We start from the raw sequence: 11,630 nt of genomic DNA on the forward strand, positions 1-11,630 counted from the left end.
ATCCGTTAATTCCTATTTGTTTCCCCGCTAAAATTAAATTAACTACAACCCCCCCACCCTCCTGACCCCCCAAGACTTACCAAAACTCCATGGTAGTCCAGCAGGGGGTCCGGGAGCCATCCCCTGCACTCACGCCCTCGGCTGCCAGTTTCAAAATGGTGCAGATAGCCTTTGACCTACTATGTCACAGGGGCTACTGGTGCCATTGGTCAGCCCCGTCACATGGCCATCAGCACCATCTTGTGCTCCTACCATGTGACAGGGGCTGACCAATGGCACCAGTAGCCCCTGTGACATAGTGAGGGCAAAGGCTATCGGCGCCATTTTGAATACTGGCAGCCAACGGCCGGAGTGCAGGAGGTCACTCCCGGACCCCCGCTAGACTTTTGCAAGTCTTGTGGGGGTCAGGAGGGTCCCCCAAGACCTGCCAAAAGTCCCTGGTGGTCCAGCGGGGGTCATTTTCATTACTGGAAGATGGCCGGTTATGAAAACAGATGCCAAATTTACCAGTGTCGGTCTTCATAACTCGGTGGGTCTGCCGAGTTATTTTTTTGATTTTTTTTTTTTACTTTAAAAAAGAAGTACAGAAAAGCAGTTTTTCCTGCTTTTCTGTACATTTTTTTTACCTGCGCTCAGCTATTAATGCCTGCTCCAGGCAGGCGTTAATAGCTGAGCGATAAATGTGCGTCTGAGATGCACATTTATCTTTTTGCATGCGGAGTGAATGAGTAATAGGCTCATTCACATGCATTTGCATGTGATGAGTGCTATTACATTCACTCCATATCTGACGCGGGTTAAATAGGCGCTAATCCTCCTATTACATTAGGGGGTGGATTAGCGCCTATTTAACCCGTGGAGTGCGGGTTATACAGTGCGCTCGGCTAAGTGCACTGTATTGCATCGGCCCCACTGTTTCCATCCATGCAAGTTACTGCAGTGACAAATCTCTAGTACAGTCAGGCTTGGAATTGCTGATAGGCATACTAGTCCTATGACAAGGAAGCAAAGGCCTGGGGGGCAGCAAACCAACTGAAGATTTGCTGCCTCCCAGCTGAGCTGAATCTCACTCAGAAGAGAACTGCCCTCTGCTTTAGCTCCTTCCCTTCCAGGCAGTATTTAGCAGAGAGACTAAGGCTAGAACAGACACTTTGCTCCCTAAATCCTCTCATCCTGTTATTTAGGGGTGAGACTGGAGCAGAGGAAAAGGGGATCATTTTGGTATAATTTGGAGGGTGAGGAAAGGAGCTGGGGGATGATAAGAAGAGACTGGCTGGGGAGGGGTGTCTGTGTGAGAGGGGAATGGGGGAGCAATGTTTCTGTGTGAGACACACAAGGAATTGCCACTGGGTGTGTTTATGTTCCAGTACTGCTTTCCTCCTTGTATTCCCATCCTATCTAACTTCCCTCCCTCCATTCTTGGAGTAGCTCAGTTACAAATGGAGGTAATCTTTCTGATTTAATTTCGACTGCTGAGATCTGATTTTGAAAGGGGATAATTTTTTCTTCATTGCTTTTGTTTTGATCATTTTTGGAAAAAGGATATTTGCATTGCTTTTTTGTTTGCTGAGTATTATTACCACTTAGGTTTTGAGAGGAAGTTTAGAAGGGAAAGGGCTACCTCGTAGAGTTTATTTAATTTATTTCAACTTTTATATACCATACACACAGCAATTGCTGACTGGAATGGTGAACAGACATATCAAAATGCACAAATACAATAACAATCTAAAAATAATCATATTATTAAAAATCAATCAAAACAAAATCAGCGTATCTTAAAAACCTTTTCAAAATCTTGGAGAGAAATACGGACCACTTCCTCTCTTGCTGGAATTAACAACCTCTTGCTGGGAAAGCAGTGTTGCTTACCTGTAACTCCGGCATCCCTGACCACCAGCAACTTCAATGGAACAGACTGTCCACCGATGGTGATGGTGAGGTGTCCAGTGGTGCGGCTCTGAGGTCCTTAGCTGCCAATGCCACTGATACAGACATCAATGGGTCAGACTTCTTTGAGTAGAAGAGGTGCTCCATCTTGTCAAGCTGAAGTTGACTTCCCTTCGGGGTCATCTGGTTGCAAAAGTGGCAACCCTGGATGTCATGCGATACCCCCAGGCAGAGGATGCAGACATCATGCGGATAGATGATCTCCATGGTCCGCAGGCACTGGGGGCTTCAGTGAAAACCAGACATGGCCATGACGGAATGAAATAACAGGGCTGAAGGAGGGAACAGTGGCAGCGGGCATTGATGACCTGCAGGCAGGCACTGAAGCACTGCCAGCATGTGGGGACGACGAAAAACCCTAACTGGGGACACTATGGGAAGGCACCAAGAGGTATACAGCGATGGAAGAGAGAGAAAACAAATTGCGAAAATGTGAAAAAGTTTTCCACTTGGCCAAAACGCCAACAATTTTGAAGAGCTCAATCAACTGTGAGGCTCACAGCTCTACAGAAAAGAAGAGATTAAAGAGGAACCCGCATGGACGTGTGGCATAGGGCATGCTGTGCATACTCAGTGTGCCTAGTCAAAGTTTCTAAAAACTTTGACATATTTTCTGCATCAGGCTTTATCTGATGATGTCACCCTTGTGTGAGGACTACTATCCTGCTTGTCCATGGAGAATAACCAAACCTTCACTCTCTTTCTACAGGTCAAATAGTTGGTCTAAAGCCTACAGCCCACTGTATGTACCTCTCTAACCAACAGTATAGAAAAAATAACTCTGTACAGAGTGAAGGCTCCCATTAGGGACATAAGGCTTAACCAACTGTTTAAGATATTTATTATCTCTCTCTCCCTTTTGCCTTTAGATTTAGTAGTTCAAAGGGAACATTTGTTTGAAGCCATAGAGGTTGAAAGGGGCTCATTACTTTTGTTAATTGTATCAGGGCCTTAGTTCTATATATAGATCAGCCAAGCTAAGAAAGATCTGCCATTCTTGGAGGAGCTCAGTTACAAACTGAGGCAATTTTTCTGGCTTAATTTCAGCTGCTGAGACCTTGTTTTGAAAAGGGATAATTTTTTCTTCATTGCTTTTGTTTTGTTTATTTTTGAAAAGGATATTTACATTGCTTTTTTGTTTGCTGGGTATTACTCCTTTACTTTTGAGAGAAAGTTTAGAAGGGAAAGAGCTCCTTCACCCCAACTCCTACCTACCATTCCAGCTTTACAGATTAACCCATTAATTAGGGGGTTAGACTACAGAGAAAAACTTGGCATTAGTTGGCAGAGAAACACAAGGAAGTAATTTAGATAAATGTAGTCATCTGTGAAAACCAAACACTTAAGTAACATTCAGAGGGAGCTTAATTAGTAATACCATAGTAAATCCTTCAGGTAATTATTTTTAGTTGGTCTGATCTTTAGAAGCCAAGGCAACAGGATTCTTTATAGAATATAAACTTAATAGATACAAAAGCATTTTAATATCTAAAAGGAGATTTTGGAAAATTGCATACAACTGTATCTATTAGTCATCTTAGAAAAATAAATGTGAAATTAACTCTAAAACAAGATTAAAATAAATACTGGATTTATTAGAGCTCACAGGTAAACATATCAAGATCATAGATTAGAATACAGTACTGGTCATCAGTTGGAGAAAGTACTGCTTTGTACTAGGAAGGGGAGGGATAGCAAGTGGTTTAGGTCATTTTGTATCATCTATGTATAGAACAAATTAACTAAATTTCTCAGGAGTTTGATTGGTAGCATTATATTTGATATTTGGGGTAATAATTTCTACTTGCTTTGGTTTACTTTTATACCTTAAGGAACAGGAGTCTATATAGGAGCAACACAAAACTATACACCTCCTACATCTATAATATTGTACTACATTATTGTAGTCTGAAAGAATAAGATATTCATGTCATATTTCCAAGCATCAAGTAAGCAATCAAACAGGACCACAAGCAGGAATTCTGAGTATGGAGGTAGAAGTTTGATTTGATGAACTATTTATTTAAAGGCTTTTATATACCGGAGTTCATGCACTTGTGCATACCACTTCGGTTTACACAGAACAAGGAACAGAAAATTACATCAAACAGATTGAACAATTAAACAAATATACAATTACATCCAACAATTGGGTATAAATAACATGGCTAACTTAGTAGGAACTTAGAGTTTGAGGTAAAGGAGAGAAATAGTACCAAGTGGTAACAGAACAATGTTAATGGCTAAATAATAAATATAAATAGTAAATACAAATTCTTATAATAAATACAGGTGTTTACAGATTACAGTCTTCATGAAAAGTTTACGTCTACAGAATAGGGTTAAGTAAATAAGAACTGGCGGTTATTTCTATAGGAGTGAAGACTTCAAAAACTGAACTAGCTAATTTTACTTGCAGGATAGTTAAGGAAAGGTAGCAACTTTGGTAAGTCTTTCTCATTTCTTTCAACAGGCACCAGAAGCTCCCAATAGCAGAAGCATGGCTGGGAAACACTGTATTGCAAAAACGCTTGCCACTGTTACGTCTACTGCTGTCCAGACAGATGTCCTGATAAACAGTGAGGAACAGCTTCAGTGTGAAGAATGTCTGCAGATCAACTCCTTCAGAAACAGTTGTCGGAACCCAGAGAGGAGATGGTGAGACTGAGATGCATCCAGAATAATGAGGACTACATCAACAAAATGCTTATCGAGGCAACAAAAAGGAAATTTCAAGCAGAGGGGAATATGAACCTAGACCACAAGATGATAGCTGGGCCCAGATTGCTACAGCCACCCCTACACCCTGACTCCGATTTCTCTCGAGCTGAAGAAACAGTTTGCAGCCCTGGAAGCAGAAGGAGGAAAATCCATCCCAGAATGAGGACAAACCGCGACTTGCCAAACCCAAAGCTGCAGGCTCATCCACCACTGCACCTCAGAGGCAAAGGATAGTTCTGAGGGGCACAGCGGTATCCATCTGCTGACCAGACATGTTATCCTGAGAAGTGTTCTATCTGCTGGGTGCCCAAATCCAAGACCTTATGGAGAGATTGTCAAAAATCCTCAAGCATACAGACTACAAAACCTGTGCTGCTCATCCATGCTGGCATGAATGATACTGCTAAATACCACACAGATCATACCAAAAGTGACTTCATGACTCTGGAAGAGAGGGTAAAGCAGACAGGTGCACAGGTAGTATTCTCCTCCATTCTCCCAGTCAAGGATAAAGGCCCAGACATGGAAACTCTCATTTTGAAGATGAATGAATGGCTGTGTAAAATAGTGTCAATGAGAACGTTTCAGCTTCCTGGACCATGGGTTGATATTTCAAACACTATAAAGCAGATATGGGGATCCACCTGTTGAAGAAGGGGTGCAGCGTCTTTCAACACAGACTCACAGACCTACTGAGGGGGGCTTTAAACTAGGATCATCAGGGATAGGTGAACAAAACCCTAAGGTAAATACAATATTAAATATTTGAATAGAAATGGGAAAAAAGGGCAACATTTAGAAAGCTATATACAATAATGCTCATAGTATGGAAAATAAAGTTCCACATCATGAGGCAGTCATGGAAGAATCTGACTTGGATGTAGTGGCTGTCATGGAGATATGGAACATGGAAAAGCATGTCTGGAATACAGTTATACCAAGCTGCTGTCTATTCAGGAAGGACAGAGTAGGAAGCAAGAGAGGTGTGGCACTAAACATAAAATATAATACTAAAGCAATGGACTTGCATGGATTATGAGGTAAGATGGAAGCACTGTGATTTTATCTGTAAAGAGGGAATGGAGCAACTATTTATACTGTTGTAATATACAGACTTCCATGACAGACAGAAGAAATGGTTAGTGTGTTAATTGAGGATATTCACAAAGTTTCTATGAAAGGGGAAGTGCTATTGCTAGGAGATTTCAAACCACCAGATGTTTATTGGGACATCCCAGCTGCAGGGTTTTCTAGAAGCAGGGAGATCCTGGATTCTCTGCAAGAAGAACTGTTTCATCAACTGAAAATGGAACCCACATGAGAGGGGGCAATACTGGATCTGGTGGTTACTAATGGAGGCAGAGATTCTGTTATTATAGTGAATGATCATCTGGGATCCAGTGATCACCAGATGGTGTGGTTCAGTATTAGAGCACAGGAGATGAAGGTTCATTGAATGATGAAAGTCTTGGACTTCAGGACAACCAACTTTGTTAAAATGGGGGAGTACCTCAAGGAATTATTTGCTGGATATGAAAATCTAGGGGAAGTAGAAGAGCAGTGGGCAAAACTAAAAGGATATATAAGGGCAACTAACCTTTTTGTTAGGAAAGTAAATAAATGCAAGATGAAAGAGAGGCCACTATGGCTTTCTAAAGTAGTAACTGAAAAGGTAAGGGGAAAAAAAAAGATTACTGTTAATAAACTAAAAGATTGCAGAAAGAGGAAGACAGGCAATATCATCTGGAAAAGCTAAGAGAAACTGGGAAAGTAGTCAGGAATGCAAAGATTCAAATGGAAGAAAAAATAGTAAATATTGTAAAATGGGAGAACAATATATATATATATTTTTAAGATATGTTAGTGATAGAAGGATGTACAAAAATGGCATTTTGAGACTCTGAAGTGAAAGGGAGGAATATGTAGAGGCTGATTAAAGAAAAAGCAAAATTGCTTAACAAATATTTCTGTTCAGTGTTCAATGTGGAAGGGACAAGAGTAGGACCACATAAAATGAACACAAATATGACTGGAAGTGAGCTAACTAAACAAATTAGATTAAGTAATGTGGCTTGATAAGATATATCTGAGAGTATTAAGGGAATTTAGAGAAATTCTGGCAGCTTCACTGGATGACCTTTTCAATACTTCTTTAGAATTGGGAGTACTGGAGCTTTCAAGATGGCGACCTGAACAGTCATGCTTGTGAGAGGCTCCTGATTTTTCTGTTTTCTTTGCCACATGCCTCATACTAAAAGAAAATCCCGGGTACGGTGTGGAGAAAGTTCCTCCACACCGTTGGAAGCAACTCAACCCCGGATTGGAAGCTTTTTTGCAGCGGTGCCTCCACTAATGCCAGGAGATCGGGTCGCTGAGGGGCCAGCTGAGGAGTGAGAGCTGGCCTCTCTGACTGAAATATCTCTAAGGCCTGGCTCACCAAAGAGACCAGCGCCTCCAGGCCGAGACGAGTAACGAAGGCTGCAGGAAACCGTAAGTCCGTTGGAGGTATTCCGAGGCGAGGCAGGAGCGGTTGGACAGGGAACAACATCAAAGAGACTTACCATGCTGGAGCAACAAACAAAGGTAGAGCCCCAAGGAGGTGGAGAAGGAGGAGGGCTGGACTTTGCCGGTATGCTTGGGTTGTTGGTAATGACGTCGGTGCAGCAGTGGGTGAGGGAAGAGATGTGGATAAGGAGCCTTCTAAGCAAGTAAAATTGCTAATGCCCACAGCTGAAATAACTCTTTCTACAATATGGACTGCCCTTCAGTCTCTTGAAAAGGCCATACTGGGACTAAAAAAAAGAAGTGCTTGATGTTAAAAACCAAGTGAAGCAAAATGCTACTGAAATAGCTGTTCAAAATAATAAAATTGAAAAGATAGAAAGTTGGATAACCTAAGTGGAGAAAGCACAGTCAGTTATAATTTTGAACTATAGTGAGGTGAATAAGAGATTGGAAAAGATTGAAAATAATTTGAGAGCGCACAATTTAAGATTTTTAAATTTTCCAGTTCTCAGGAATATTTCTCCACTAGATTTATTCAAGCTGTATATATCTCAAATATTAAAAATACCTGAAGAAATTAAACCTGTGATTACTAAGGCATACTATTTGTATCCTAGTGAAGTTAATCAAGGAAATATAGAAGATCAAGAATTACTGGTTTTAACAACTTTACTTGAATCCTCCCAGGAGATGGTAGTCTCCCATCGGAGACCGTTATTAGTTTCCTTTGCTTTCTTGATGGACAAGAACAATATCTTTAACCAATATTTCAGGAATAATCAAGCTCTCTTTTTTGATCAGAAAATATGGTGTTACCAGGACTTGGTGAAACAAACACAATTGAGAAGAAAACTATTTCTAATTATGATGGAGGATGTTCTACAAAAAGGAGCAATATTTAAATTGCAATTTCCTTGCAAGTGTTGTGTATTTTACCAGGAAAAGAGACATGTGTTCTTTGACCCATTACAGCTTAGATCATTCTTGGACACTCATTCTAATCCCAGCTAGACCTGCTGCTTGGTGTGATTGTAGTTATAATAGTGGTGGATCTGTTCAGGTTTTCCAAATTTGTAATGATATTGCTAAGATGAAACAATCGCTCTGATTTCTTTAGCTCTCCTGTATTTCTTCTATTTTATATTGAGTACAGATAATAGTATTGAGATATAAAAACTGTTATAATTTTTACTTTTTAATAATTTACTTTTCCTGTAATTAAGAGATTGCTTAGCAAGTGGATGCTTGTAATTATGTTAAAATGCATAAATAAAAAATTAAAAAAAAAAAAAAAAAGAATTGGGAGTACTTCCGGAGGACTGGAGATGGACGAATGTGATTCTTATTTACAAAAGTGGAAATAAGGAGGAGGCTGGGAAATACACTCTAGTACAGAGCTTTCCAAAGTGTGCGTCGCGACACTTTAGTGTGTTGCATCCAGTGTGCTGGTGTGTCGCACAAGCCCGGTGCATGTGACGGGGCAGAGCAAGTGGTATACCGAGGAGAGGTCAGGGGGAACCAATGCAGTCGCCGGTGGACCTCATCCCATTGGAGGCTGAGCAGTGAAGTATTGCTGTGCTGTGCGCCGGAAACACAAAGCAGGAAGATCAGCAGAGCCGTGGTGGAGCTCACGTCGCCACGGCTCTGCTGATCTTCCTGCTTTGTGTTTCCGGCGCACAGCACAGCGATACTTCACTGCTCAGCCTCCAATGGGATGAGGTCCACCGGCGACTGCACGAAAACGTGCAGGTGCTCCTCCTCCTTCCTGCCCGCGCGGCCCCGGAAGAAAAATGTTGCCAGAGCCGCATGGGCAGGAAGGAGGAGGAGCATCAGTCACGTGCAGAAGAGGAGCAGTGCTCTTGCAGCGGGCTGAGAAGAGGAGGAGGCCCGGGAGCAGGGCCGCCACTGCGGATTGGCCCGAGAAGATCAGGGCCGCTGCCGCCGTGGATCGGCCCGAGAAGATCAGGGCCACTGCAAAGCACATCCTGCAGCGACCCATGAAGAGGAGGCCCAGAGGTAAGAGAGAGGCTGAGGGCCCATAGAGTGTGTGTATGAGATGAGTTGAGAGATTGTGTGCATGTATGAGATGAGTTGAAAGATTTTGTGTGCGTGTATGAGAGTGAGTTGAGAGATTGTGTGTGGGAGTGAGGACCTGAATGTTTGCAGAGACAGCATGTGAGAGCCTATGTGTGTGAGAGAGACAGCATGTGACAGTGAGAGCCTGTGCTTGAGAAAGACAGCATGTGAGAGTGAGAGAGAGCCAGGGTGTGTGAGAGAGAGACAGCATGCGACAGTGAGAGCCTGTGTGTATGAATGATTGTATGAGAGAGAGCATGTGACAGTGAGAGCCTGTGCTTGAGCAAGACAGCATGTGAGAGTGAAAGAGAGCCAGGGTGTGTGAGTCAGACAGCATGTGCAAGAGAGAGACTGTGTATGAATGATTGTATGAGAGAGAGCATGTGAGAGTGAGGGCCTGTGTGTGTGTGTGAGAGAGAGAAAGCATGTGAAAATGAGAACCTGACTGTGTGTTGAGGGAAGAAGATAGATGGAGAGAAAAGAAATAGAAAAAAAGAGAATATGAAAGGAATTGGCAAAAAAATAAGAAAGGGAAGGTGGAACAAAAAAGCCTGTGACCAACCGATTAGAAAACTAAGATAAGGCAGCAAAGGTTAAAAAAAAAAAATTACTTTTTACTGATTGGCACATGTAATCTTTGGTAATAGAGATGTGAATTGGAACCGGAATCTGTTCAGATTCACATCGTGATTTTTTTTCCATCCGGGCCGATCGCGGTCTTGTTTATCGGCTGCGCCCGAGCTGATAAACAAAAAACCCACCCAGACCTTTTAAAACTAATCCCTTAGCTTCCTCCACCCCCCCAAAACCTTTTACAGGTACCTGGTGGTCCAGTGCAGCTCCCGGGAGCGATCTCCCGCTCTCGGGCCGTCGCCTGCCACTAATAAAAATGGCGCCGATGGCCCTTTGCCCTTACCATGTGACAGGGTATCTGTGCCATTGGCCGGCCCCTGTCACATGGGGCCGGCCAATGGCAGAGGCAGGCACTGGATGGCCCGCGCCATCCAGTGCCTGCCTCTGTGTGGTGTATGTGTGTGTGAGAATGAATTGGTGCCTGCCTGGGGGTCTGTGTGTGTGAGAATGAATGTGTGCATGTCTGGGGGATAGTGAGGGGAGTGGTGTGAAAATGAATGGGAGCCTGCCTGGGGGTCAGTTTCAGTGTGTGAGAATGACTGGGAGCTTGCCTGGGGTGTGTGTGTTTGTGTGAGAATGATTGGGAGCTTGCCTGGTTGTGTGTTTTTGTGTGTATGTGAGGGAGCCAGAGAGAGTGAGAGCATGAGTGTGTATGAGAAAATCCAGGGGAGTAAGAGTTTCTGTGGGGGGTGTGTGTGGAGGGGGAGAGAGTGTCTTAGAGCCTGAGAGTGTGTCAGTGTCTTTGAGAGCGAGAGGTTATGGTGGGTATAAGAGCATGAATGTGTATGTATGTGACAGTGTATGTGTGAGAGAGAATGGACATGTGAGTATGTGTGAGAGAGAGAGAGGATAACCTCCTAATCCTTGACAATATCAGGGTGATTGGAAATCAAGAGCTCCCATGTGTGGACAGCAGGGGCTTTTTAAAATCCTTATTAGTTTTAATTATTGGGTGTTATTTGATATATATGCTGTTTTGAAATATTTTATTGGTGTTTGTAAAAAATGTATATGATTTTAATTAATAAAAATTCTATTTATCAGTAGTTTTAAAATATTCTTTTATTAGTATGGTTTTACTATTATAACTGATGCTTTATGTTTCTTGATTTTATTTGTTTTATGAGGAATGGTGGTTCTGTTTCTCCATTGTTAATACACAGAGTCTGGCTTCTTGGGGTTTCCATTTCAGTTTTTGTTTAATTTGTGCTCCTTTATTTTGTATTCGGTGAGGGTCTGTCTCTGCTCTGTGTGTGTGACCATGATGAGAGATTCTGCTAGCATAGGGAACTATAGCAATCTGGTTTGTTTTGTTTCCTCAGTAGGTGGTGTATTGGTATTCTAGGACCCAGTGTAATATTTACCCTTGCTTTTTCACAGGTAGGGTTATTGTTGTTTGAGTCCTTGGTGTTATTACTATTATGTTACAATGGGATTGCAGTATAGATTTTGAGTGTCTTTTTTGATGGGGTTTTGTGTTAGTTCACAATGTGCCTGGCAGTGGAAGGTGTTTGTGCTGCTGTTACTGTGAGGTGACACCAGAATTTGAAAATATCTTTTAGTATGATGAGCTGTAAGGGAAACATCCAAGCTCCATTATTTTGGGGAATTTCAATGGATGCACAGAGTTACAGAACTGGAGGTGCAGGATTTATATTGACATTCTGTCCCTTCCTATATATTCCAGACTTCACTCTCCTAGCCATATAGAATTAGTTGAATGAGGATATCAAATAATTTTATAG

The sequence above is a fragment of the Rhinatrema bivittatum genome, chromosome 5, assembly GCF_901001135.1.
Source record: "Rhinatrema bivittatum chromosome 5, aRhiBiv1.1, whole genome shotgun sequence".
Taxonomy (NCBI): Eukaryota; Metazoa; Chordata; class Amphibia; order Gymnophiona; family Rhinatrematidae; genus Rhinatrema; species Rhinatrema bivittatum.